Source organism: Bubalus bubalis, chromosome 2, assembly GCF_019923935.1.
Source record: "Bubalus bubalis isolate 160015118507 breed Murrah chromosome 2, NDDB_SH_1, whole genome shotgun sequence".
Lineage (NCBI taxonomy): Eukaryota > Metazoa > Chordata > Mammalia > Artiodactyla > Bovidae > Bubalus > Bubalus bubalis.
The window spans coordinates 47,675,375-47,681,374 of NC_059158.1; the positions used below are offsets into that span (position 1 = coordinate 47,675,375).

The 6,000-nt window shown below is 48.8% G+C and overlaps 1 protein-coding gene across 2 annotated transcripts in view; it reads right to left on the reverse strand.

Moving 5' to 3' along the window:
• COL21A1 (collagen type XXI alpha 1 chain) overlaps positions 1 to 3,868 on the reverse strand; it is a 236,239-nt gene extending 232,371 nt beyond the window's left edge. The window contains exon 1 of one of the 2 annotated variants that reach the window (XM_044931869.2): positions 3,783 to 3,868. The gene's annotated coding sequence lies outside the window, so the exon portion shown is untranslated. Of the gene's footprint in view, positions 1 to 3,196; positions 3,578 to 3,782 lie in introns of those variants that run through there. The other variant, XM_025272314.3, reaches the window with a different exon arrangement.
• Between the last annotated feature and the right edge of the window lie 2,132 nt (positions 3,869 to 6,000).

Here is a 6,000-nt window from a genome sequence, read left to right on the forward strand (position 1 = left end):
TGAAGACAATCAGAGCCTTTCTAAGTGAGCCAAGTTATGAAAAATAAAGACAATTAGGCTCCCTTCTTTATGACTATCTCTGCTCCAGCCCTTGTGCCTGCAAGCGGAGAATCACGAAATCACCGTGGGGCATTAGCATCTTTCTGAACTGGCCACTTACTGGGCTGCCTCATCTTGTCGTTGACTTGCAACATCACAGATGCTCAGCTCTTGAGTTAAATTATCCAGGATACATAATTTGATTATTGAGCCTTTTAATTTGCTTCCACACGCCTTCATTTTCCCCATAAAGAGAAGTGCCTCTGATCTTCACTTTTCATGCCCAGAGCCACTCCTCATCTCATACATAGTAAGCCAAAAAGAAAACCCTACTTACATTAAGTTGCAATTACATTTAATTTAATAACATTAAATTCTAATCATATTCAATTTAATGACATTACATTGTAACTTCCAAAGTATCCTAATGAAGACCCGATTTCCTGAATGGAGTAACCAAGATGTTTATGTGCTGAGACTTGTATTATGTTTAGTCTTCTAGAAGTCACAGAAGACTGGTAACAGAAAGAGTACAATCTCTTACATTCAAAGATGGAAGATGAGTCCTAAAATTGCATTCTAAGTTGGAAATCTAATAGTCAATTTATCACTGAAATTAAAGGTGAATCGAGACGCATTTCAAAGTACAGAATCAAGTGGCATATTTCTTGGAATTAATCCCCATTTTTTTTTTTTTAACTAGAACTCTCTGGTTCTAAGAGGATCACCCAGATCAGTTCCAATCAAATATTGTAAAAGGAGTTGCTTCTCTATGTGGTTCTGAAGCACTGTGAAATTATTGCAGCTAAGAAACAAAAGGACAGTTCAATGACCTCACCTGCCCCTTCTGCCAGTTGAGGCTTGTCCTTGCTGTGTCCTCACCTGGCTCTCTCTCACACTGTCCTGAGCAAACCTTGATGTAACTGCATAACGTTTCATTTTTCTCTCCCAAGAACCTAGGAAACACCAGGTAGTACTTCTAAACTGATGTTCTTGGAAGCCACAGCATGCCAGGCCTACCATTTGAACTGTCTTTTATAAGGAATGATATTCCAGAGAGCCAGATTTAAGGCTGTTTAAACTTGAATGTGAAGATTATAAATTCCACCAGATGGTAAAATCCTTTACCATACACAGTGAGTAGATTAAAAACTAGGCTGTTGACTTGAAGATAATCTACTAGAAAAAATTTTTTCTAGAAAGTTCTATATAAAACATAGAGTAAAATTAGGAAGATAATTAGAGAATGTCCATATATTCAGATTCTAGTAAGAAGGAAAAACTGTAAATTCTAAGGGTGAGGCTGACACGTAAATACATGTAAATAAAGAGTGTGACCATGTTCTCAACATAGTTTTCATTCAAAGTCTTTGGGGATTCGGTCTTTATTTTCTTTTTAGTTGGCGTGTGTGTCTGTGTGCGTGCGTACATTTTGGACTAGCAAATATGTCATTGACTATGCCGGAAGCATTATTTCCTTTAACTCTGACAACACAAGACAACAAAATGGCAGTGCCCATTTTGCAGATGAGGAAGGTGAGGCCCACAGAGTTATACCCCTGCCCCAGAGCTCAGAGAATCAGAAGAACAGATCTTGAACCTGCATCTTGGGCCTCAGATCGAGGCTTCTAGTCCTCACCACAACCTGTATTCCCCCCAGTTCTCTGAACACAAGCTTAGAACCTGTCCCTTAAAGGTCTCTATACTTCATCACAAATTGGCTCTGACAATAGCAGCTTGGAAAGCAACTGTTCTCCACGCAGAACACTGAGCAGTGTTCACCCCAGCACACATGTTCTAGGACCACAGTCACGCCTCTTCTAGCTTTTTTTCCAACATCAGATTTTCAGATCCATTTAAGCCTATTTGCAAAGTCATTCTATTTCTGTACTAATGACTTACGAACAGCTGGAATTATTTTTTTCGCCAAAATTTTGAAATCTCAGATCTCTATTTAAAAAAAAAAAAAAAGGAGCCACTCAGAGAATTCAGAGACCTGCAAGGCTGAATTTCCTTGCACTCTGGAGAACTGGCATGAATCCCTGAAACCTCCAGTTGCTCATACCTCATATGAGTCCTGTAAAGTGTACTGATGACAGGGATGATAGGGAGCAGCCCCATCAGGGGCCAAACGTTGGTGTTATTGCAGCCAGGAGATTCTTAGGTGCATGTCTTCTTTGGCTTCCTTTCAACTCGTAAAAATAGAAAATGTTTACTACGGGAAAATTCGCTCCAGGTGATGGCTAAGTCTCCGCCCTTTTCAGAATCCTCCAAAGTCCACGGCATTTAAAAATATATGGGTAGAACCCTACTGATAAATATCTAAGATTTTCAGAAAAGAGGTCTGCTTCCTCCCTTCTCTGGAAGGAAAGCCAAAGGCGTCTGCCCTTCCCTCCTCTGAAACCCGACCCAGAGCCCTCTATAGTGAGCCAGCGCTAGCCTGACCTGCAGGGTCCAGGAACACACGGCGGGCTGGTCCCTACCCCGCAGTTTCAAATTCGGATAGTCTGCGCCTCCCAGGCGGGGCCCCGGAGTTTGCATTTCTGAAAGTTCCCAGGGGAGGCTGCTGCTGCTGCCAAGAGACACCCCTTCCTTGGAGAAGCAGGGCTCTCAGCCACTGGTTCCCAAAGCCACACCACCTGGCAGTCACCTGGGAAGTGTGTAGCCCACTCCCACAGATTCCGATACAATTGACTGGGTGCTGTCCCGGCCCCGGATTTGTCACGCTCCCCTGAGTGAGCCTCCGGGGCCGCAGTCTCAGAGAACCTCCCGGGCACCGCGCACAGCCCGCCACCCCGCGCTCGGCATCACGCTCCCGGCGCCGCACGTGCGGACACCAGCCCCTTTTAGAAAGACCTCGGCGCAGATAGATGAGCTTAGGGGAGTAAATCACCGCGCACTATCCATTTTCCCAGGCCAGAATGCTCCGAGCAAAAATCAGAGTCCAGAGAGGCTCCGGAGATCATGCGACCACCCAGGAACTTTGCGGGACAGATCCCGGGTCCCAGCCTCCATCCTGGGTGCCGACTCTGCCTGCCGGTTCACTCGCTGCCTCCGCACGCGCGGGAAGAAACTGCACCCTGCAGACGCGGGAGCTCCAGCCGGAGGTCCCCGGTTTGCCATCACGGCAGGGACAGGGGAGAAGGGGCCGCCTTACCTGGCGCGCGTCCCTGCTCAGGGGTGCTGTCGCAGCAGCGGCGAGCCCCGCGGGGGCCCTGGGGTCCTGGAAGTGACCGGCCGCGGCCCTGCCACCACCTGGGCCGGAGCGGGTCGGCCGCCCTCCCCTCCCGGAGCCCGGAGCCCGTCTGCCCCGGGCGGCCGGTGCGGAGCGCGCGGGACTCTCCCGGCCCCGGAGGCGGAGCCCGAGATAAGGTTCGCGCCCCCACCCGCCCCCTTTCCGCGAGCCGAGGCCAGAGGGTGGGTTTTGGATCCGAATCCCCACTGCGAGCTGCCGGGGAACCCCGCTAGAAGCCAGAGGAGCTCACGTCCCGCTGGGACTGGGGAGAGGCGGGCCCGGCATTCCCGGGAAGCAGGTCAGGGCAAGGCCGCTCGGAGGTGGAAGGCGCCAGGGCGAAGCAAGGCGCGACCCGAGCGCATCCCTCGCGCGGAGTCAGGGAGCCCTAGGCCCGCCTCCGGGCGCCGGGATCAGTCACCTGGTCCAGCGGCTGACCGGTGGACCTGCCTCTGACCTAAGCTGCCGGAACACCTGAGGGAAATTCGCGTTCAAATCAATAGGCAGTTACCTTGGAGGACTTAGAGGTGACAGGGAAAGTCCGAAATAAGGTGCCTGATAAACGGACGGTCTGCGCTCTGCCCCCTTTAGTCCGTCCCTCACTGGGCAGCCAGCAAGTTCTTTAACCATCACGGGCGCTCAGACCTGCAAGCGCTCTGGCCCTGGCTGACTCTCACCCGTCACTCTTCTGACTTCTCATCCTGCCCCCTCCGCCCAAGACCTTGTGCCCTTCCTTATCCGCACCACCTGATGCGAAGAGCCAACTCGTTAGCAAAGAGCCGGATGCTGGGAAAGATTGGAGGAGAAGGGGAGAAGGGACGACAGACGACGAGGTGGTTGGATGGCATCATGTGCTCGATCGATGGACATGAGTTTGAGCAAACTCCCAGGGAGATGGTGAAGGACAGTAAGCCTGGTGTGCTGCAGTCCATGGGGTCGCAAAGAGTCAGACACGACTGAGCATCTGAACACCAAACAAATCCACACCGGTGTGTTCTAGTCTCACTCGATTCTTCTTTTGCCTCCAAAGCTCTGTTCCAAACGTTATCACAGATGTCTTCATTCAGGTCTGAAAGGTCCCTTCCAGAGAGTCCTTCCTGCATACCCCCTCCAGACAAAACCACCCAGGACCCCTGACCCTACTTTATTTTCAACAGATCACTATCTGAAGTTTTATGTGTTAGATGCTCAGGTGTCTTGCATTCGTCTCAAGGTGAGCCCTAAGAGACAGGGAGGGCTCCTGTCCTCTTGCTCCCAGCTTTATCCTCCTCAGCTAGAACACTATCTGAAATATAGTAAGTGCTCAGTGAATCTAGGCTGAATGAATGCACAAATTAATTTCTCCCCAGGAAGAAATGCTCTCATTCAGTAAGTGAGTCCTACTGAATTCAGGTCAGATAGGAAACTCTTGGAGTCTTGGGATAATCATCATTTCCCACATTCCCTCCTTCATTTGTTGATCTCTTGATCTGTGTCCCACCATGTTGTCTTCTCACAAAACACCCTACTGATGGGTCCATCTCCTCGCGTCTTAAACTGTTGCTCTAGAATAGCTTGTTTGAACTTACTCTAGGTTCTTCTATCCCAACTCACTATATAATTATGCTCTTACAACTTCCTGAAATGCCCCAGCCAAGTTTGCAAACAATCTCTTACACACTTGTCCCTGGGTATTTCCAGGGCATTCATTCCAGGACCCCAGCAGATACCAAAATCCACGGATTCTCAAGCGCCCTATATAATGGCGCATTCAGTTCAGTTCAGTTCAGTCACTCAGTTGTGTCTGACTCTTTGCAACCCCATGAATCGCAGCACACCAGGCCTCCCTGTCCATCACCATCACCCAGAGTTCACTCAAACTAACATCTATTGAGTCAGTGATGCCATCCGGCCATCTCATCCTCTGTCGTCTCCTTCTCCTCCTGCCCCCAATCCCTCCCAGCATCAGTCTTTTCCAATGAGTCAACTCTTCGCATGAGGTGGCCAAAGTACTGGAGTTTCAGCTTTAGCATCATTCCTTCCGAAGAAATCCCAGGGCTGATCTCCTTCAGAATGGACTGGTTGGATCTCCATGCAGTCCAAGGGACTCTCAAGAGCCTTCTCCAACACCACAGTTCAAAAGCATCAATTCTTTGGCACTCAGCTTTCTTCACAGTCCAACTCTCACATCCATACATGACCATTGGAAAAACCATAGCCTTGACTAAATGGACCTTTGTTGGCAAAGTAATGTCTCTGCTTTTCAATATGCTATCTAGGTTGGTCATAACTTTTCTTCCAAAGAGTAAGCGTCTTTTAATTCCATGGCTGCAGTCACCATCTGCAGTGATTTTGGAGCCCAAAAAGATAAAGTCTGACATTGCATATAAATATGCACATCCTGCCATATACTTTAACTCATTTATAACTTATAATACATAATACAATGTAAATGCTAAGTAAATGTATTATAAATTATAAATGCTAAGTAAATGGGGCTTCTCAGGTGGCACTAGTGATAAAGAACCAGCCCACCAATGCAGGCGACATAAGAGATGTGGGTTCAGCCCCTGGCTGGGAAGATCCCTTGGAGGAGACCATGGCAACCCACTCCAGTATTCTTGCCTGGAGAACCCCATCCAGAGAAGGCTGGCGGGCTACAGTCCATACGGTCCCAAAGAGTCAGAAACAACTGAAGCAACTTAGCAGGCATGCACACTAAGAAAATAGTTGCAAACACACAGCAAATT